Here is a 24,015-nt window from a genome sequence, read left to right as displayed (position 1 = left end):
AGTATTTTCATTAGCTGTGTCAGGTCTTTGAGAAGATTTCACAGAGCCATGCGAACTTCTCAAAACATGAAAATGTTAGTTGAGTCAGATTCCCTAGCCACTGTTGAAAAAAAAATCCATAATTTTAATTCTCTTTGAGCATTTCCTTCTCTTCCTCTTGTTCATTTTTCTCATAGAAATTCTACTTACATCTTGGGGATCTCAAAATTAGTCCTAAGTGGTGGTTGTTCATGGGTGTCATGCAGCATTTTATGAGAGGAGAGCCAGTCTTAGCAACAGGAAGAATGGAAGCTGGACAGAATAGATTATTGCATGCTGTTAAGTCCTGATCTGATCACTATTAAATCTGTTTTCTTTGCCTATGGGAAATTACCTGGTGGTATAAGGGGACCTTTGTAAGTAGCAAGAAAGTATAAACTGATAGAACTCTTAAATTAACCAGGTTGTTTTCTTATCACACTTTATAATCAGATTAAACCTACAGCAAAGGCTTAGAAGAGTTCACATGATAGAACCTTCTCAAGACCTCAGAGGTTGGGTTATAGAGGTGCTACCTTTATTGTCAGGTGGGTCGTTGACTCAGGAATTATCCAAGTGGTGAAATGAAAAGTGTCTTTGAGACTAACTTGGTGAAGGGGGCATCTCTAAGAAAGATGTTATATGCTTGCTAGAAGCTTAATAAGAAACTTTTTCCTTCTAGGCTAATTGCTAGTATCAACAGAGATATTTGTTGATGATTTATGAGAAATGACCACAAATTACAAAAATGTAGCATTAGCTGTGATATGCATTATGTCCACAGAGAAAAAGTAATGGGCCTGAAGAAAAAGATGTAAATCATGAGGAAATGTAAATAGTGACCTTGTTAAAAAAGGATTCACTGTTGTACTTTGTTGGGCATCCCCTTAACCTTGTAGGAAGGCAGCAGTGGCCTGGAAACTGACCCCATTTGGTGTTTGGCTGTGGCCATTCTGCTGTTTGTCATGGCAAAGTAATCCTCATAAGAATAGCTATGAAACCAAAAATGTCTTCTCACCTGAGTTCATGTTGTTGCTTCTCTGGTAACTTTGTAGTCACTACTCAGTACAGTCAGTACAAAGATTGGTAGGCTTCTCTTCAAGATTGTCTGAGTAGGGGCAGCCCGGGTGGCTCAGCCCAGGGCCTGATCCTAGAGATCCGGGATCAAGTCCCATGTTGGGCTCCCTGCATAAAGCCTGCTTCTCCCTCTGCCTCTCTCTCTCTCTCTCTCTCTCTCTGTGTGTGTGTGTGTGTGTGTGTGTCTCATGATTAAAAAATAAAATCTTAAAAAAAAAAAGATTGAGTAGAATCTACCTTTTCCTTCCTCTTCTCTTTTGGCAGCTTCCCATCTTCACCTGCACAGTGGCTCATGGTGATTTGTGATCATGTAGTTATGTCTCTGCTCATTTGTGTAGCATTTGTTTCCTTTACCTGCCTGTAAACTCTGTAACTGTAGGAAACGTGTTTTGTTACCAGCTTGAGTGCCTAGAAACTCAGGCTGATTGTGAATGTTGTCATCTACTACGGCTAGTGCTTCCGTGTGGGAATTCTTGGCATTTTTTGGGAAATTTATGTTTTTCTGAGTTATGAATCCTGAGAAAAATCAGTTACAAAGTCAGGAAAATTGGATAAAATGTTTACTTTTATAAGAATTAGCACTTAATCCAACATAGATTGTTATTGCTTCTGAGGCATCTAGGGAGGTTAAATAGAAAGCAAGAACACAAAATATTGATACATGAAGCCAAATATGAAGATCAACATGAGGATGGGAACAGATATGAGAAAATGGGTTGCAATCTAATCAGTCATCCTTTGTTAGTTGATGCCATGTGTTTGTGGCCCTGCCTGCTTCAAATGGTGAATCTTGATTGACAATAAAGTAAATAGGGATGTTTATATACATAATATGTTTTGTATAAATCTTATGAGTGGTACTCCAAGAATAACATGTTTTGGAAGCAAAATAAGCCCTTAAATAGGCTATTTAGACACATGATTCTATTAGTCCTTGCTATGAGATCTAAATGTTACATTTATTTGAATACTACTCAAGAGTGTTTGCTGACATTTTCCAATGTTTGAATATTCTCTATAGGCCATAGCTCTTTGAAAATACTACTAAATGTGATATTTCTTATTTATTAAACTTTAAAAGCTATCCATAATAATCAGTAAATACTATGAAGACTGTTGGAAATATTAAAAGTCACTTCTAATTCCCAGAAATTCAAAGTTTCTATTCCTGAATCCCAAGATTAATATCTGTCATGAGTTTGGAAACACAAAGTTGCATAACAAACAATTATTATTTATCACACAGTTCTCTAGATTGACTGAGCTCAGCCGGGTGGTACTTCTATGTCTTATGATGTTGGCGGACTCTGCAGTCATTTGGGGCTGTTTTGGCCAGGATGACTCATTTGCAAGGTTGGCAGTTGATGGTGGCTGCCAGCTGGGGTCTTAGCTGTGGCTTTTGGTCCTATTCTCATGGTTCCCTTCTAGGTATCCTCTTTATGTGGCTTGAGTTTCCAGTGTGGAAACTAGGTTCAGAAAGGGGGTATCCCAAGAGTAAGATTTCTAAGATGAAAGAAGAAGCTTCATATTTCTTTAAAACCTGGGCTTGGGAGCCCCAGAATGTCACTTATGCTGCCTTTTATTATTTAAAGCAATCAAAAAGCTATGTCACATTTAGGGGAGGGAAATTAAACTCTGTTTCCGGGTTTGAGAGATGGTACATGTGCTCAAGGAGGAGAGGAATTCTGGGGCTATCTTTGGAGACTGCCAATCATAGTCTGTCTTCTGATGACAAACATTTGTGCCAGTTTCACCTCCCAAGATCCCCCAAAGTCTTGTCTCTGTCCTCTTTATGTCCACAGAGGCTGGAATGTCTAAGGCATCTTTTTCACTTACATGCTGATGGTGCAGTGAGTAGGGCTCCAATATGGTCAGACTTCTGGGCCCTCGGTTCTATCTTCCCATTGGCTCCTCAGCTCTCTCCATGTCATCTCAGGGCCCCTCCTCCTCTATGTGATTTCTCCACTAGGGTAGGAGGACCTCTCATATGGCAGCTCAGGACTCCCAAAGGAGAGGACTCTGAGGATAAGCCTTATGGAGCTGCTGCATGTGTCATAATTGCCCCCATCCTCCTGGTCTCAGCCAGCCACAAGGCTAAAGGCCCAGAATCAATTTGGGAGAGTTCCATAGAGCTGAGAGAAATGGCTCATTTGGGACCACCAAATTCATAGTGCACTGTGGATGCTTGGTAATTATATAATTGAATGACTAAATGAATGAATGCCTGTTAGTAGTTCAGTCACTTTCAAACCCCATTTTGGAAAAACAGAATCCTGAAAGGGAGAAAACTTCATGTTTAGTTCCATCTGCACCACGCATCTCAGAGTCCCTGAACCATGTGAGCAGACTCATGATCTCAGAACCTACAAGTTGGAGACAGGTGTCTTCCCTTGATTCCAAGCCCCTACAGATTTACTTGAGCTCTGATGGAAATTGCTTACCTCCTTCCTCTACCCCTGGGGCTTTCCTTCTAGCTCTTTTATTACTTATTTATTTTAGATTTTTTTGAACTGTCAGGACCTCTGAAACACACATATCACAATCTGCTTGATCATTACCCATTTCACCCCTGCCTCTCCAATTGTAGGTCATTTCTACCATAGGCATTAGCTTCTAAAATCTTATACAGGCATACCTCATTTTATTGTGCTTTGCTTTTTTTTCTTGAAAGATTTTAATTATTAGAGAGAGAGAGAGAGAGAGCACACAAGCAGGGGGAGCTGCAGGCAGAGGGAAAAGAGAAGCTCACCGCTGAGCAGGGAGCCGGATGCAGGCCTCCATTCCAGGACTCTGAAATCATAACCTGAGCTAAAGGCAGATGCTTGACTGACTTAGCCCTCAGGTGCCCCCTATTGTGTTTTGGAAATAAATTTCACTTCACAGGGCAGCCCCGATGGCCCAGTGGTTTGGTGCCGCTTTCAGCCCAGGGGTATGATCCTGGAGACCCAGGATAGAGTCCCATGTTGGGCTCCCTGCTTGGAGCCTGCTTCTCCCTCTGCCTGTGTCTCTGCCCCTCTCTCTCTCTCTCCCTCTCTCTCTCTCTCTCTCTCTCCCTCTCTCTCTCTCTCTGTTCATGAGATCATGAATAAATAAATAAAATCTTTAAAAAAATTTTCACTTCACAGATACTGCATTTACATTTTTTTTTCTCCAAATTGAAGGCTTGTGGCAACCCTGTGTCAAGTGGGTATATTGGCACCATTTTCCCAACAGCATTTGCTCATTTTGTGCCTCAGTGTCACATTTTGGCAATTCTTGAAGTATTTCAAACTTTTTTATTATTATATTTATTATGGTGATCTGTGATCAGTGACTTTTGATGTTGCTATTATAATTGTTTTGGGGTGCCATGAACTGCAGGGACCCCTATAAAACAGTGAACTTAAGCAATAAATATATGTTTCGACTGCTATATCGACTGGCTATGTTACCATCATTTTCCCTCTCCTTGGGCTTCTCAATTCCTTGAGACACAACAATATTGAAATACACCAATTAATAGCCCTATAGTGGCCTCTAAATGTTCAAGTGACAGAAAGAGTCACGTCTCTCACTTTAATTCAAAAGCTAGAAAGGATTAAGCATGAGGAAGTCATGTTGATAGCCAAGATAGGCCAAAGCCTAGTGGTGAATGCAAAGGAAAAGTTCTTGAAGGAAGTGAAAACACTACTCCAGTGAGTACATGAATGATAAAAAAAAAAAAAAAAAAAAAAAAAAAAAAAAGGAAAACAGCGTTATTGCTGGATATAGAGAAAGGTTTAGTGGTCTGGGTAGAAGATCAAACCAGTCACAACATTTCCCTAAGCCAAAGGCCGATCCAGGGCAAGACCCTGACTCTCTTCACTTCTGTGAAGGCTGAGAGGGGTGAGGAAGCTGCAGAAGAAAATCTGAAGCTGACAGAGGTGAGTTCATGAGGTTTAAAGAAGGAAGCTGTGTCCATGACGTACAAGTGCAGAGTAAATCAGCAGTGTGATGTAGAAGCTGCAGCAAGTTATCCAGAAGATCTAGCTAAGATAGATCATGAAGGTGGCTCCACTAAACAACTGATTTTAATGTAGATGGAACAGGCTTCAATTGGAAGAAGATGCCATCTGGGACTTTCATAGCTAGAGAAGAGAAGTCAATGCCTACCTTCAAAGCTTCAGATGATAGGCTGACTCTTTTAGGGACTAATGCAGCTGGTGGCTATAAATCGAAGCCAGTGCTCATCTACCATTCCAAGTAGTCTAGTGCCCTTAAGAATTATGCTAAATCTACTTTGCCTCTGCTCTATAAATGGAACAACAGAGACTAGATGACAGCACATCTGTTCACAACATGGTTTACTGAATATTTTAAGCCAGCTTTGGGGACCATCAGCTCAGCAAAAGATTTGTTTTAAAATATTACTCCTCATTGACAATGATCCCAGTTACCCAAGGGCTCTGATGGAGATGTACAATGAGATTATTGTTGTTTGCATGCCTCCTTACACAACATCCATCCTGTAACTCACAGATCAGAGAGTAATTTTGACTTTTAAGCCTTATTATCGAAGAAATAAATTTCTTAAGGCTATAGCTGTCATATTGTGATTCCTCTGAGGAATCTGAGCACTGTAAATTGAAAACCTTCTGGAAAGGATTCACCATTCTAGATGCCATTAAGAACATTTGTGATTCATGAAAAGAGATAAAAGTGTCAACAGGAACAAGAGTTTGGAAGAAGTTGATTCCCATCCTCATGGATGACTTTGACCGGTTCTAGACTTCAGTGGAGGAAGTAACTGCAGATGTGATAGAAACATCAAGAGAAGCAGAATTAGAAGTGGAGCTTGCAGATATGATTGAATTACGGCAATCTCATGATAAAACTTGAATGAATGAGGAGTTGCTTCTTATGCATGAGCAAAGGGAGCTGTTTCTCGAGTTGGAATCTACCTGATAAAGATGGTGTGAATATTGTTGAATGACAATAAAAGATTTAGAGCATGATATAAACTTAGTTATAAAGAGTGGCAGGGTTTGTGACCATTGACCCCAAATTTATTCTTTTTAAAAAGATTTATTTATTTATTTATTTGAGGAGAGAGAGAGAGAGAGAGAGAGAGAATGAGAATGACAGAGACAGAGAGAGACAGAGAGAGAAATATGCAGAAATATCCAAGTAGACTCTCCACAGAAACATAGAGCCTGACACAGGGTTGGATCCCATGACCCTGACGTCATGACCTGAGCCAAAACCAAGAGCTGGAAGCTTACAACTGAGACACTCAGGTACCCCTGACCCCAACTTTGATTGAAATTCTACTGTGGGTTAAATGCTATCAAATAGCATCAGAAGCTACAGAGAAATTGTGAAAGGAAGAGTCAAATCATTTTTAAATTAAAGAATGTACATTTTTTTAGACATAATGTTATTGCATATTTAATAGTCTTAGACTATATTATAGTATGTCGTATAAATATAACTTTTCTATGCACAGGGAAACTAAGAAATTCATTTGACTTGCTTTATTGAGGTATTTGCTTTACTGTGGTGGTCTGAAACAAAATCCATAATATCTCTGAGGTATGCCTAAATATGTGCTTCTTCACTCTTATGTACACACACACACACACACACACACACATACACACACACACCAAACCCATAATTCCTTTTCTCTTCTTCCTGAAAATTGCTTTCTCCAAAAGAGCCAGGCCAATGCTTCATTTCTGTATCTGAGTCTGGGCTGTATTGAAGCTTCTCTGCTGTATTTAAACTTTGGCTTGTCTCTTATGGACTAGAGATCAAAAGCCAATTTGAGGTATGGATTTGCTCCTTTGGACATGTAATCCCAAGGGATGAACTGTTATCACTCACATCATTTCAGTTGTAATAAAAACCTAAATCATGCAGGGGGCTTGGTTTCTGAACTCTTTGACTTTTAAAAATATTTTTTTTGCAAGCTTAAATAATGTCAACAAATCCTGAATTATGGGGGTTGTTCAAAGATTATAACCAAGCAATAATGATGACATTAGGCAGGGAAATGTAGATGAGCATTAACCTTCTTTTATCTCATCCAGTAAAATCTTTTTAAGAGAAATTTTGAGCTTTGTTACCCTGGAGAACATAGCTGCTTATAGGGAGAGATGAGATCATGGTTTTTTATTGCACTGAGGAAACTTAATTATTAGAAATTCCAGACTTTCTAGGGGACTCTGACTCATGTTTTGAGACCACATTTTATCCAGCAAACCATAACATTCACATGACCATCTCTCTCTCATCTGAAGCATCCGGCACAACATTATGCTTGCAAATGTTTTAGCATTTTTTGTAGAGTAGAATCCTGCATTAGTCCCTGCCTTATTTCTTTTACCTCCCACCCACATTGTCTGCCTCAGAGATGGAGGCAGAAAGTGCACATTAATATTATTCATTCTCTCAACTGGTGGGTGCAGAATAAGTCACACTCTCTAGTCAAGGATTGAAAGATTTTATTATAACTTTGGTTCTACCTCATGCTCTTTGACTTAAATCTTCTGATCCCCAGTAAAAACTCAGATCTAACATGTTTTGGGTCACCCCTGGACATGAATTCATGTCTTTTTTTTTTGTTCATACATTTTTTTTGTTCATCTGTTTAAGAAGTATGTGTTGAGTGTCTCCTATGTGTCTTGCGCTGTTTTTTTGTTTTTTAAAGATTTATTTATTTGAGAGAGATTGAGAGATAGCAAGAGAGAGAACAATCAAGGTGGAGGAGTATAGGGAGAGGGAGAAGCAGGCTCCCCACTGAGCTAGGAGCCCAACGTGGGGCTCAATCTCAGGACTCTGGGATCCTGACCTGAGCCAAAGGTAGATGCTTAATGACTGAGCCACCCAGGTTCCCCATATCTGGCACTGTTGTAAGCACAAGAAATATAGCAGTGAGCAAAACAGACAAAATCCCTGCCCTAATGCAGTTTACGTTTAGCATGGAAATACAGACAGTAAATATGATAAATAAGTATAATGTAATTTTACATATGTTATGTAATATAACGTTATATCAATAATTAGTTGGTGATAAGGGCTATGAGACAAGTGCATCAGGGAATGGGATAAGAAGTGGCTGGAGCAAATTCTATTTTTTTTCCAAATTTAATCAGGAATAATTGACAAAGTAATTGGATACATTTAAAGTGTGCAACGTGATGGTTTGATGATACATGTACCTTCCGGAATGATTACCAAGATCAAGATACTTAAGGCATCCATTATCTCATATAGTTAACTTTTGTGTGTGTGTGTTTTGTGAATGCTTAAGATTATACTCAGTAACTTTCAAGTATAAAACACCATGTTATTAACTACAGTCACCATGCTGTACATTAGAAACTCAAAGCTTATTCTTAAAATGGAAAGTGTGTACACTTTGACCAATAGCTCCCCATTTTCTTCTCCTTGCAGTCTGTATTTTTAAAAAATTCACATGTAAGTGATATCATATTTGTCTTTCTCTGACTTATTTCATTTAGCATTACATACTCCAGGTCCATCCATATTGTTGCAAGTGGCAGGTCTCCTTTTTAACAGCTGAATAATATTCTATTATATGCACACATACATACCACCATATATATATATGTGTATACACATATGCACATGTATATATACACACATGTTTATATACACATCATATCTTCTTTATCCACTTATCTATTAAAGGATTCAAAGACATTTAGGTTGTTTATATATCTTGCTGTTGTGAATAATGCTGCAATGAACATGGGAGTACAGATATCTCTTTGAGATACCAATTTAATTTCCTTTGGATATAAACCCAGAAGTATGATTAATGGATCATGTGATAGCTCTATTTTTAATTTTTGAAGAATCACTATACTGTTTCTCATAATAACTGTACTAACTTACGTTTCCTATTAACAGTGTATATGGGTTCCCTTTTCTCCATATCCTCACCCACATTTATTATCTCTTGTGGGTTTTTTTTTGTTTTTAAAGATTTTATTTATTATTTATCTATGAGAGACACAGAAAGAGAGAGGCAGAGACATAGGCAGAGACAGAAGCAGGTGCCATGTAGGGAGCCCAATGTGGGACTCGATCCCAGGACTCCAGGATAATGTCCTGGGCTGAAGATAGGCGCTCAACTGCTGAGCCACCTGGGAGTTTCTCTCTTGTGTTTTTTGATACTAGCCATCTTAACATATGTGAGTTGATCTGAGGTATTTCTCTGATAATTATGACGTAAAGTACCCTTTTATGTACTGTTGGCCATTTGTATGTCTTTTTTGAAAAAAAATATTTAGATCCTTCGCCTATTCTTAAATTGGATTTTTTTGTTATAGAGTGGTAGTTCTTTGTTTATTTTGTATATTAACCTATTATAGGATAAGTGACTTGCAAATGTTTTCTCCCATTCTGTAGGTTGCCTTTTCAATTTATTGCTCATTTTTTTTCTTGTACAGAAACTCTTTAGTTTGATACAGTTTCACTTGTATATTTTTGCTTTTGTTGCCTTTGCTTTTTGTCTCTTGTCCAATAAATCATTACCAAGCCCAATATCAAGGAGCTTTTTTCCTGTGTTTTCTTCTAGGAGTTTTGTGGTATCAGGTATTACATTTAAGTCTTTAATCTATTTTGAGTTAATTTTTTATATATGGTATAAAATATGGGTTCACTTTCATTCTTTTGCATACAGATACCCAGTTTTTCCAACACTATTTCCTTAAGAGACTATCCTTTTCCCTTTGTGTGTTCTTGATGACCTTGCCGAAAATTAGTGGACTTTATATGCATGGGTTTATTTTTGGGTTCTGTATTATGTTCCATGTGTCTATGTACCTATTTTATGCCAGTACCATTTTGTTGTGATTACTGTAGTTCTGTAATATAGTTTGAAATCAGGAAATGTGATGTCTCTAGCTTTGTGCTTCTTTCTCAAGATTACTTTGACTATTTGGGGACTTTTGTGGTTCCATACCAATTTTAGGATAGTTTTTCCATTCCTGTGAAAAATGCCTTTGGAAGTTTGCTAGGACTGCATTGAATCTGCAGATCGTTTTGGATAGCATGGAATTTCCACAATATTAATTCTTTCAATTCAAGAACATGAGATATCTTTCTCTTTATTTATGTCTTCTTTAATTTCTTTGATCAATGTATTATAGTTCTCAATGTATAGATCTTTCACCCCTTTGGTTAGATTTATTCCTGAATATTTTATTGTCTTTGCTACTATTGTAAATGGGATTGCTTTCTTTGTGTGTCATCCTTGCTCAGGAGCCATGCTAATCTTCTCTGTATCATTCCAATTTTAGTATATGTGCTGCTGAAGCGAGCACAATGGGATTGCTTTCTTAATTTCTCTTTCAGATTGTTCATTAGTTACTAATATTATATATGTAGTACATATATGACTATATATACCAATATCTATCTATCTATCATCTATCTATCTATCTATCTATCCATCCATCTATCCTCTATTTGATTCAGTCTTGGTATGTTTCTAGGAATTATCCATTTCTTATAAGTTATTTTATTTGCATATATTTGTTTATAGTAGTTTTCTGATTCATTATATTTCTGTGGTATCAGTTGAAATGTCTCCTTTTTTATTTATAATTTTATTAATTTATGTCATCTCTCTTTTTTCATATTTAGTCTAGCTAAAAGTTTGTCAATTTTGTTTATCTCTTTAAGGAAACAATTCTTAGTTTTGTTGATCTTTTCTATTGTCTTTCTGGTTTCTAATTTGTTTCTGCTCTAATCTTTATTATTTCTTTTCTTCTGCAAACTTTAGGCTTAGTTTGTGTTTCTTTTTCTAGTTCCTTTGGTGTAAGTTTAAATTGTTTATATGAGATCTTTTTCTTTCTTAGTATAGGTGTTTGTTACTTCTCTTTTAGAACTGCTTTTTAAAAACTTACCATAGCTTTCAATATGTTGTATTTCCATTTTTGTTTGTTTCAAGATTTTTAAAAATTTCTTTTGATTTCTTTGTCCCATTGGTTGTTGAGAAGTAGGTTGTTTATTTTCCCTATATTTGTGAGTTTTCCAGCTTTTCTTTCCTTACTAATTTTAATTTCATACTATTTTTGTTGGAAAAGATACTTGATATGATTTCACTCTTCTTAATTTTTTAAGACATTTTTTTGGACCCAGCATGCAATCTAGAGAATATTTTGTGTGTGCTTGAGAAGAATGTATATTCTGTTGCTGATGGATGGAATGTTCTGTATTCGTGTTAGGTCCCTTTGGTCTGAAGTATAGTTCAAGTCCATTATTTCCTTATTGATTTTCTGTCTGAATGATCTACCCATTGTTGAAAGAAGAGTATTAAAGTTCCCTACTATTATTGCATTGCTGCCTATTTCTGCCTTCAGATCTGTTAATAATTGTTTAATATATTTAGGTGCTCTGATATTGGGTACAAATATATTTACAATCATTATATTCTCTTGATGAATTGACCCCTTTATCATTATATAATGGCCCTTCTGTCTCTTGTTACAGCTTTTGACTTAAAGTCCACTTTGTTTGATGTAAGTATAGCTACCCCTGCTGTCTTTTACTTTCCATTCGTATGGAATACCTTTTTCCATTTTTTCACTTCTAGCCTATGGGTACCCTTAAAGCTGAAGTAAGTCTCTTGCATGTACCGTATACTTGGGTTTTGGTTTTTAAAAATCCATTTGGTCCTTCTGTCTTTTCATTGGATAATTTAAACCATTTATATTTAGAGTAATTATTGATAGGTAAGGACTTGCCAACACCATTTTAAATGTTTTCTGATTAATTTTTGGTTCCTTTCTCTCTTGCTATTTTCTTTGTGAATTAATTTTTTTGTACTTATATGCTTTGTTTTCTTTATATCATTTGTGCATCTATTATAGGTTTTTAACCTTGTGATTACCATGAAGCTTCATAACCATATCTGAATTTATAACACTGTATTTAAAACTGATAACTTAGCTTCAATTGTACAAAAAAGTTCTTGCTTCTCACATTTGATGTTGATGTCACAATTTACATCTTTTTATGTAATGTATCCATTAACAAAATATTGTAGCTATAGTTATTTTGAACACTTTTTTCTATTAACTTATATGCTAGATTTAAAATGGATTTACATAACACCATTGCAGTATTAGGATATTTTGAATTTGACTGTATATTTACCTTTACTAGTGGATTTTATGCTTTCATATGTTTTTATATTACTAGTTAGCATACTTTCATTTAAGTGTGAGAAACTTCCTTAGCGTTTCTTAGGTATTGTGGTAAATTTTCTCAACTTTTGTCTGGGAAAATCTTTATCTCTTTTATTTTTGAAGGATAACTTTGCTGGGCATCATATTTTTGCTTTGCAGGTTTTTTATTTGGGCACTTTGAAGATGTCATCCCATTCTTTCCTGTCTTGAAAGGTTTCTGCTGATAGTTTTTTTTAAAAAAATTAATTTTTTAAATTAAGTATTAATTTTAATTCCAGTATAGTTAACATCTAGTGTTATATTAGTTTTAGATGTACTGTATAGTGATTTAAGAATTCTATACATTACCCAGTGCACATCATGATAAGCATCCTCTTTAATCCCTTCACCTCTTTCACCCTTCCTCCCACCTGCCTCTGGTAACCATCAGTTTTTTCTCTATAGTTAAGAATCTGTTTCTTGGTTTGTCTCTCTCTTTTCTCCCTTGCTTGTTTTGTTTCTTAAATTCTACATATGAGTGAAATCATATGGTATTTTTCTATAATATATATATATATATATCACATCATTTTTATCCATTCATCATTCATGAACACGAGCTGCTTCCATAATTTGGCTATTGTAAATAATTCTGCAATAAATATAGGGGTGCATGTATCCCTTTGAATTAGTGTTTTTGTTTTTTTGTGTTCAATACCCAGTAGTGCAATTACTAGATTGTAGGGTAGTTCCATTTTTAACTTTTTGATGAAATTCCATAATATTTTCCACACTCACTGCCCCAGTTTGTACTTTCACCAACAGTGCATGAGGGTTCCTATTTTTTCACACCCTCTTCGACATTTATTGTTTCTTGTGTTTTTAATTTTAGCCATTTTGACAGGTATAAAGTGATATGTCATTGTAGTTTTGATTTGCATTTCCCTGATAATTAGTGATGTTGAGTATCTTTTCACGTGTCTATTGGCCATCTTTACTTTTTTTTTTTTAATTAATTTTTATTGGTGTTCAATTTGCCAACATACAGAAAAACACCCAGTGCTCATCCCGTCAAGTGTCCACCTCAGTGCCCGTCACCCATTCCCCTCCAACACCCGCCCTCCTCCCCCCTTCCACCACCCCTAGTTCGTTTCCCCGAGTTAGGAGTCTTTATGTTCTGTCTCCCTTCCTGATATTTCCCAACATTTCTTCTCCCTTCCTTTATATTCCCTTTCACTATTATTTATATTCCCCAAATGAATGAGAACATACACTGCTTGTCCTTCTCCGATTGACTTATTTCACTCAGCATAATACCCTCCAGTTCCATCCACGTTGAAGCAAATGGTGGGTATTTGTCGTTTCTAATTTACTTCTTCTTTAAAGAAATATCTGTTCATGTCTTCTGCCCATTTTTATTTGGATTATTTCCCTTTTTTTTGATATTGAGTTGTGTAAGTTCTTTATATATTTTGGATACTAACCTTTTGTCAGAGATGTCATTTGCAAATATCTTCTCCCATTTAGTAAGTTGTCTTTTAGTTTTGTTGATTGTTTCTCTTGCTGTGCAGGGTTTCTGCTGATAGTTTTATTGGGGTTCCCTTGTATTCGATAAATCTTTTTTCTCTTACCACTTTAAAAATTCTTTTTGTCTTTGATTTTAGAATTTGATTATAATGTGTCTTGGTGAATATTTCTTTGGGTTGAAAATGTTTGGGGAATTTTAAACTTTGTGTATTTTCGTGGCTATATTTCTCCCCAGATTTGGGAAACTTCAGCCCTGATTTCCTTAATGATATTTTTGGCCTTCCTTCTTTCCTTTTTTCCTTTCTTCTGGGACTTTCAAAATGTGAATACTGTTTTGTGTGGTGTTATCTCATAATCAACATAGGCTTTTTCCCCCCATTCTTTTTCATTTCTTTTTTTCTCCTCTGATTGGATAATGTCAAGAGATCTGTGTTCAAGTTTACAGATTCTTTCTTCTACTTGATTGAGCCTGCTGTTGAAGCTGTATATTGAATTTTTCATTTCATTCATTGTATTTTGTTAGCTCCAGAATTTCTGTTTGGTTCTATTTTTTTTAATTACTCCTATCTTTTTGTTGAAATTCTTGTTTTGCTCACACAGTTTTCTGAGTTCATTAAATTGTCTATTTGTGTTCCCTTGAATTGTACTGAGATTCCTTAAAATAATTATTTTGAATTCTTCTTCAGACCTTTATTTTTTGGGGGGTCAGTAACTAAAAGATTATTGTGTTCTTTTGGCTTTGCCTCACTTTTTTGCATTTCCAGTGGCTTTGCATTAATGTCTGCACATTTGCGGGAGCAGTCGCCTCTTCCAGCCTTTTGAAGTGAATTGGTGGAGAAAGGTTTTTCCCTGAATGTGGATGTGAGGGTGCCAGCTAGGTGGATTGTAGCATCTTTGGTTTCTGGGAGGGCACATAGCATAGTCTCCATTAGCTGAGGTCAATGTCAATGAAGACTGTGGGTTCTTCTGTGGCCAAGATTGCAGAGATCCTAAGAGTGGCAGTGGTAGCTAGGGCTATCAGGGTCCTCAGAGGTGAAGGTTGATGAGGTCCTCCTGCTCTCCTTCTTTGCCTGTAGGAGAGTGTTCTATCAGAGGGGATCCTTCTTGGCTCAGGTCATGTGTGTTTGCATTCAAAGTGGCAGCAGAGCCAGAGTACTGGGGTCAGATGCACTCAGAACTACCACAGTGCTTGCACTTGCTGGCACTGGTGTCTGAAGTGTGGTATGTTTGGATCTTTCATGGAACTGGGGCCTGCGTCTCTGGCATTCACTGCAGGGACTGTGGCTCCAGAGGAGGGGCATATTAGCCATATGGACTTGGGATGACAGAGTACACTGGTGGCTTGGGCTCAGGAAGCAAGGTGTAATAACAGCACACCCTGGGGATGGTAGGTTGAAGTCCTCACTCGCTGCAGGGGACAGTCACAAAGCATCAACAGCATGGCTCTGGTGATGGCCCATTAAAGCCACAAATCAGAACCCATGGGGCAGTACAGAGAGCTGTGGCAACTCCAGTCCTACAGATGGTGGGGCTCTGAGGCATCCCAATACCAGAGATTGGGGGCAGAGCACTGACTGGGGTCCTGGGGGCAGGTCTCACCATAACAACAGCTTCAGCCCTGGGAAAGAGATGTAGCAGCAGGGACTCTGGGAAGTTCTGTTAGCTGGGTTTAATGTTGGTGGGGATCCTCAGGAGCCAAGGTTGTAAATGTCCATGGTATGAGGCTTTATTTTAAAAACATCACTCTGGCTGCTAGGTTAAGAACAGATGGTAGGGGGCTAAGAGCAAAAGTGAGGAGAGTAATTTGGAGTCTGTTGCTGTGCCTAAGAGAGCAACAATGCTGGCTGGCAGTGGGGTGGGAAAAATGGAGGTGGGAAGTGAGAGAAAGAGAAGAATTGAGGCTGTAGTTGGCCTTAGTGATGAGAAGGATAAAAGTACCTCTAACTGAGCTGGGAAGGCTTTGCAGGAGCAGGTGGGGAGGGGATCATCTGGAGCTCAGTTCTGGACATGTCCAATTGAGATGGCTGCTAGACGTCAGTGTAGATGTTGAATGTGCCTCTGGCTTAGGAAGTCTGGTGTGTGTGTGGATGCTGCGACTGGCCATATAAATTATACCTTCTTCCTCAGATTAGACCCTGAGCTCAGCCCACTTGTCTGAGGCCTGTTAGCTGCCTGGTTCAGAAGGCCTCAGAGGTTCTGAGGTATCAGAGGATAGAGGTTCAGGAGACCCTCTATCCCAGCCTAATTTTCAAGAATCCCCTAGTTCTGTTGGCCCTGGTCATTTATTATAGACCTAATTCCTGGTTCAGAGTTCCCTACTACACCCCAACTCCTATGGTGATTTTTGGCAATCTCAGCTTGCAGGTGGATGGTCTACACCACATCCTGGCCTCTCACTTCCTTGACCTTCTCATCTGCAGTATTTTGCTTTTTTCTATATTGGCTAGCCACCTACTCCCATGGCCACATCTTAGATTCCTTCACCATAACAACTTAAAAAAAATCCCTTAAGTATATGCAATGGTAATGCCACACTCCTACTAAAAGCTTTTATCCTCCTAGTTAACTTCTCAAGGAACTCCAGTATAGTCATTCCTTGACATCATTGTGGTCCACTGAACCCCCTAATTTCATTAACTCCCTTTTGACTTCCCTTCATTTTTTTGTCCAGCATACGTTCTCTGCTCAACCAGTCTTGCAGACATCTGCTTCTTCTGGCTATCCTACTCTCTCTTTAAAGCCCATAACCAAAAAACTTTCACCATACCAGAGAGTCTTCAAAATTACCCATGCCTGGGCTCCAACTGAATTACTCTCTGCAGGAGGAGCCTGTGTCTCAGTATTTTTTTTTTATAAGCTCCTAAGAGGTTCTAATACCCAGACAGGGCTGAGAACCACTACTCCAATGAACCAAGCTGTCTGCTTTATTCTTCTTACATCTGAGCTGTGGAGCTCAGAGGAAAGCATAATTGAGTAGACTGGGTCCCTTTTAAATTCTTGATCTCAAACCTCAGGAGGACTTCCAATATTGCCTGGCCATCTGGTCACACTTCACTGTAAGCTCCCTGTCACCTTATGAGATGACTATTTTATGCTTTTTCTCTCTCACATCTTCTCTCCTACTTCTCTCTGGTGCATACTTAGTTGGTGACTTTACCTCACACCTCATTGGAAAAGTGGAAATCATCAGATGGGCACTTCTTGAACTTCTCATTATCCCCCTTTCATGTGCTGGATCTGGCCACTTTAATTCACACTTATACCTTGTTTGTGTTCTTGTCTATTGTATTTCTCCTACAGACTGTGAACTCTGAGAGCAGAGGTCTTGTTGCTTACTTACCAATATATACGACACCGAGCACAGGGCCTTGTTACCATGTAGAAAGAGGAGCACTCTAATATTGTCTGCATGAATAAGTAAGCCAAATCTTGAACATAGGAGTTAAAGCAAAAGATATAGAAATACTTTCAATGGTTTTTGTGGCTAGATAGAGATCATTCTAATCGAGTGATGTTGCTTTATAAGGCCCAAACTGAAGCAGGTCAAATGACTTCCTGCTGATCATGCAGATGGTTGGAGAGGTGAGGCCAGAATTCTTCCCTAGGCCAGCTGGTATGGTCAACCACAATGGGTGTATGAACCAAAAGCCATTTGCCCATTTCCATTTGACTTTGGCATGCAGGGTCTATTTTTTTTTAAGGGCAGAAGAGTTTCCTCTGTGGTGATATTGGGTTTAAGCCAGTATCCAAATTGGCTTGTTTCGTTAGCACAGGCTGATATAGATGGGAATGGTCCTAGGAAGGTGTTCCTATGGAAAGAGGCCAGCCTTGCAGAGCACAGGGCTGAATTGTTCTCACCTGTACATTCAATACTTTTGCCTCAAAATCCTCTTCTTAGAAGCACTTTGCTAAAAATAAAGTTTTTATTTGTGACATTGAGTAACTTCAAGGAAAAAGCACTTATAAAGACTTACACTGTGCTTGTCACTCTGCAATCACATACATTTTGACAAAGGTACCATTTAAGCAAGAAATAGTGGAAAGAGAAACAGAAATATCTTCCTCCTCCATGTGTTTTCTTTTGTGATTTGGTCAACTTGTCTGACTGTATAGACACGGACTGATTTGTGTAGTGAACGTTTTTTAGTCAGAAGCTCAAACACCTTCATGGAGGAATAATCACTTTTTACAGTATGTAGAGTAGAGGACCTTCCTCTATGCACTCAGCATCAGAGAGGACCATTAGGGAGTAGCAGTTGTCTGTCCATTTCCAAACCGAATAAGTGTCCTTATTCTGTGGGTACCATGCTTCCCTTCTAAGGCGACCAACTATCCCAGTTTGCCTGGAACCAATGGGTTTCTTAGGATGAAGAATTTTCAGTGTCCAATTGGGAGAATTTGTAGAAAGCTGACATGGTTGATCACTCTAATTACTGGTAGTTGTTGGGGAATGACTTTTCTCTCCATGATAAGAGAATCTTGTTTTTTGTGGGGTTTTGTTTGTTTGTTTTATTTTTAAGGTTCTATCCATAGAAAAGGGAGCCATGAATCCAGATTCTGCTTTCTTGCCTTCCCACTATTAGTCTATCCAACTTTGGAAGTTAGAATTGGTTGCAGATGCTCTGCCTTCAAAATAATGTTAGCTGCCCTACAACTGAAAGCCTCCCCTAGTCTTTAACTCTTATCTTGTATTTTCCACAGATCTCCTGGGCCTACTGAGGCCTTTTCCCACAAAGAAGACTATTGCAATATTACATGATCCAGGCTATTGTAACACACCCTTCCTGTCACCCCATCCCCATTTCGGAGTTAGAAGACCAACAATCTAGGCTAGATTGCCATTAATGATGAGAAAGCCACTTGAAATCTCTAGTTCTTCATTTCCACATTTAAAAGTGAAGGCATGGTATTTCCTACATTTAAACTGCCTCAAACTGTAATATTTGGAGACTCCAAGATTCTCTGTAAGAATGTATAATAAATAGGATAAAAAAATTCTTCCATAAATATTTTCAAAATTCATATTATAAAATTAGGTTGTCAAGTTCCTGTCTACTCGTCTTTTCATACTTGCTTGCTACATCCTGACACTGGGAATAGTTGTCAAAATAAATAGAAATCTCATTGTTTGAAACACGCATTAATGATATTAGATGAGAAGGATTTTCCAGACAGTTTTGAACTCTTGCTACAATGTGATTTATGCTGAAGTGTTGGCCTGAAGTTTGGCAAATGACCACAAATTACCTGGTATTATTTAGTTCTTTATAATTGTTTAATTTTTATGAGTGTGTGTTTTACTTTCCCAATTACATTATAAGATATTGGGGCCAAGAGGAAATGGTTATGCTTTCAGAAATTCTCTGCAGTGCCTAGCACTGAGCCCTGCACACAGTGAGTGAGAAGGCTGTGTACATAGTCATTCAGTGAAGGCATCGTATTTCTCCAAGTATTGGCATTTGTGTTGGATAGTGGATGGCCAGTCAGCAGAGTGGCCTTGGAGAGTGAATTATGTGTGGAAATAGCTCCAGGTTATGTGAAGAACATCCATTCATTCATTAGGTTGTAATTAACCCTACAGGTTCCCACTGTGGTGTTACATGGAATAAAAACAGAGACCAGATAAAAAGCTCTTTCATGTTGACACAAACTTGAATAGGCCAGATATTAACCACTGATGTTGAGCTATATTTTGTCAAGATAATTCATGCCTCACTTTGAGGTAAATCTAAAACTAGGACTATTTCCTCTATTGCTCAGCTTGAACACCCACCTTGGGGTAATAAGGTATCATACTAAGATAAGCTGTGGGAGAAAAATCAGAGTCCTCATTTTTAAAATTTTTAAATACCCAGTGAGACGGATTTTGTGCCAGTCTTTTCTAGTAAAACCTAACCTTTCTTGTCCTATATTTCTGTTTTTGTTTAAAATGGAAACAATTCTAAACATGGCTGTGGAGACTTGAGATACTTGTGTATGTCACTCCATGGAAGTATACAATATAATTATTAGGATTAATGAATTTTAAAATAGTTGGAATCACATTCCTTTACTTTTGTTTATTTTTTTAGATTTTATTTATTTGAGAGGGCAAGCATGAGTGGGGGGAGGGGCAAAAGGAGAGGAAGAGGAAGAAGCAGATTCTCTGCTGAGTATGGATCCTGTCATGGGGCTCCATCCCAGACCCTGAGATCATGACCTGTGCCAAAGTCAGATGCTTAACTGACTGAGCCTCCCAGGAGCCCCATTGCATCCTTTCAAATAGGGAAATTGCACAAAATATACTAATGGAGGTTGCTGTGAATAATTTGACCCACTATGCCGGGGATAGAAATAGGTTTCATCTCAACTGTCCCCTCTAATCTATTGGTAGTGACTAGAGCACTCAGGTAATGATCATGAGACTACCTCAAGACCGGAACCAGCCAAAAAAAATTTTAAATGACCATATGGTAAATATTTTAGACTTTTAAAGCCATATAGTCTCTGTTGCATCTACTAAATTGTGCTGTTGTAGCATAAAAGTAATAGGTAAACCAAAGGATGTGGTTGTGTTCCAATAACATTTTATTTACAAAAATGAATAGTAGCTGGATTTTGCCCACCGGCCACAATTTGCCAACCCCCCTGCTCTAGACCCAGAAAAGGCAGTGGCTAATTAGCTTTGTATACCGTGGGCGTGAAAACAAGTAATGGTACAGATACCCTTCTTTCCTTCTCTGCAAGTGCCCACAGTACTCAGTGAAAAAGGATTCTGATCATAATTCTAGCTATTAATCATGTGCATAACCTAGATATATCAATGGAGATTTTAGATAAGAATTAGCCAGTTGCTCTCTACAAAATTTGATACAGTCCATAATTCCTTATTCATAATTCTAAAATACTAAAAGCTCTGAAAATCCAAAGTGTTTCATTTCAGGTGGCAAAACCTGAGCTGACCTGAACTCATTTGGCAGCAAAACCTGGCCTGAGTGGACATAAGGCTCTTCATCAACTTTATTTATCCTGCTTAATGTGTCAATTCATGTGTCTTGCTGTTTGATTACAGAGTGCCTTCCCAGACTCTGCTAGGAGTGTTATATACTGAAAGGTAAAGTACCAAATTACCTTTCTAAAGTCCAAAAAGTTCTGAATCTCAAAACCATTTGACACTGGGAATTTCTGATGAGGGATTGTGGACTTACAAACACAAAGTCTCCTTTTTTTGGGTGCTGCATCTAAGAAATGCATGTCAGAGTAATGACAATAAATTGGTCTAATCAAGCCATCTGACCGATTACTAGTTATAATGGTGTAATCAGCTTAATCACCTGTGTTAATGAAGAGTTAAGCTTCTGATTTTAAACCCAAGTAAAGCCAGGAAAATCAACATTAATCTTTCCCATACTGACCTTTTCTCTACTTTTTTTGTGTAAATGTGTTTTGACAGATAGTGCTATTTGCAGCACATCCATCCATACAAAACCGTGCAGATCTTTTTGGCCACTAATTGGCTTCTACAAACTTGGGTTACCTTTGCAACTAAGTGTGGTATATTGCAGCAGATGTCAAGTGGATGCATGAGCCATTGGGTCAGGTTAGATCTGAGGACACATCAGAGCCAAAGTTAGGACTGGACCCGGTCTTGCCCTTCCACTAGCTGTGTCCTAGGCTTGTTCTAGTTAATCCATAAAATGAGACTACTGACACAAGGATGGAACAGCACACCTCTCATTGTCTTTATTGTCTCTCATTGCTACCTTTTTTCCACCTCTATGCCAGCATTTGTTATTTTGTCCTTTCCTTTCCATTGGACCATAATTTCCTTGAGAGTCAAAAATGTTTTATTCCTTTTGCACTTTCAAGCTTCAGCACAGAGGTGAGTGTCTTTGTTGATTGACTGAATGCTCATAGATTCAAGGACTCCTAAAACTAAGGGGGACCTCAGAGACCATTTTACTCAAAACATGAGGAAACTGGTATCTATAGAGATTTATTAGACATTGTCATATACTGGATCCTATTACCAAGCACTGTGCTGACACTGCTTCATTAATCCAACAACTCTATGAATTAGGTGCATCACCAATGATTTCACAAATGAGGCAACTGAATCTCAGAAAGGTTAAGCAACTTGGTGAAAAGCAGTGCAGATTTGACCCAGTGTCTCTCTTACTTCAAAGTGTATATTTTTTTATATCTCATTATAGGATCATGCTTGCCTCTAATGACTGATTGATAGATGTCCCTAGATCCTTCCAGGATATTCAACTCATTTTGATTCATATCCACTGAAGGATATTAAAATGTGCTAAACATGACTCTTCTAAAAGTTTACAATCTAGCGAAGAAGCAGATGTTTGCAAACTGGAGGATTGCCATAGATTCTCCCCTCTGCTTTCCTGGTTTAATGAGATATAACTGACAAAATTGTAACATGTTTAAAGTGAACAATGTAATGATTTGTTATAATATACATAGTGAAATGATTAAAACCATCAAGTCAATTAATATATCACCTTATATACTTCTTTTTCTTTTTTTTGTGAGAACTCCTAATATCTAGTCTCTTAGCAAATTTCAGGTGTTCAATAAATTATTATTAACTATAGTTACCATACTGTACATTAGATGCTCAGAAATTATTCATCTTAAAACTAAAAGTTTATACCCTTTGACTAGCATCTCCTCTCCTCCACTACACTACTTTCCCAGCTTCTACCAACTATCATTCTACTGTGCTTCCATGAGTTCAACTTAAGTTTTTTTTTAGATACCACGTGTAAATAATATGATTCAGTATTTGTTTTTCTCTGTCTGGCTTATTTCACTTAGCATAATGCCATCTAGTTTCACCCATGTTTCACCCTGCAAAAGGCAGGATTTCCTTCTCTTTAAGGCTAAATATATTCCATTGTGTGTGTGTGTGTGTGGGGGGTATGTATCACAAATATAAATATCACATTTTCTTTATCCATTCATCTGTGTATAGACACTTAGGTTGTTGTTTCCATATCTAGGTAATTTTGAATAATGCTGCAGTGAACATCGGGTTGCAGATAAATCTTTGAGATAATGATTTCCTTTGGATATATATGTAGAAGTGGTATTGTTCTATTTTTAATTTTTTGAGGAATCTCTATACTCTTTTCTATAATAGTTATACCAATTTACATTCCTACCAACAGTGTAAAAGGGGTTAGCTTTTCTTTGCATACTTGACAATATTTGTTAGCTTTTACATTTATTTATTTGTTAATAGTCATTCTAACAGCTTTGAGGCGCTATCTCATTGTGGTTTTGATTGCATTGCCCTGATGATTAGTGATGTGGAGCATCTTTTCATGTACCTATTGGTCATTTGTATGTCTTCTTTGGAAAGAATTCAGGAACTTGGTCCATTTTTTAAGTGTGAAATATCTCTATCTATCTATCTATTTATCTATCATCTTTTGAGTTGCAAGAGTATCTTACATACTTTGGATATTGAATGCTTTTTGGATATACGGTTTGCACATAGCTTCCTTTTTGCCTATATTTGTACTTTCTATAAATGGAGTCATGTAATATGTACTGTTTTGTATCTGGTTTATTTTACTTTGCTTATGATTTTCAAACTCTATGTATTTTTTTTAAAAAAAGATTTATTTAGATTTTATTTAGATTTTTAAAAAAAGATTTTATTTAGATTTTTTTTCTCTATTTGAAAGAGAGAAAAAGAGACAGAGTGAGTGTGAGTAGGAATAGGGGCAGAGAGAGAGAATCTTTAAGCAGACTCCCCACTGAGTGAGGACCTTCACACTGGGCTTGATCTCATGACCCATGAGATCATGACCTGAGCTGAAACCAAGAGTTGGACACTTAAACAACTGAGCCACCCAGGTGTCCCTGTCTATGTTATTTTGTGTATCAGTTGTCCATTCTTATTTATTGCCAAGTAGTTTTTCTTTATACACATATTGTCTATCCATTCTCCTGCTGATGGACTTTTGGGGTTATTTCCAGATCTTGGCTATTATTTTTTTTTTCAGATCTTGGCTATTATGAATAACACTGCTATTACCATTCTTGTATAAATATTTTTGTGGAAATATATTTTAATTTTACTTGGGTAAATATCTAGGAGTAGAATTTCTAGGTTACAGAGTAAATTTATGTTTAACTAACAGAAACAGTCCATTTGGAAAATTATGTGTTTTCCTCTCGGTTGTTCAGTCATGCTAGGGACAAATAGGTTTTACTAATATTT

General features: G+C 37.5%; 1 non-coding gene across 1 annotated transcript; it reads right to left on the bottom strand.

Moving 5' to 3' along the window:
• Positions 1–10,307: 10,307 nt before the first annotated feature.
• LOC121485912 lies at positions 10,308–10,409 on the bottom strand. Its single transcript, XR_005986416.1, has one exon. It is a non-coding gene; the product is annotated as a U6 spliceosomal RNA (small nuclear RNA).
• Positions 10,410–24,015: the final 13,606 nt, after the last annotated feature.

The sequence above is a fragment of the Vulpes lagopus genome, chromosome 2 (genome assembly GCF_018345385.1).
Source record: "Vulpes lagopus strain Blue_001 chromosome 2, ASM1834538v1, whole genome shotgun sequence".
NCBI lineage: Eukaryota > Metazoa > Chordata > Mammalia > Carnivora > Canidae > Vulpes > Vulpes lagopus.
This window is presented reverse-complemented; position numbering and strand designations above follow the sequence as displayed.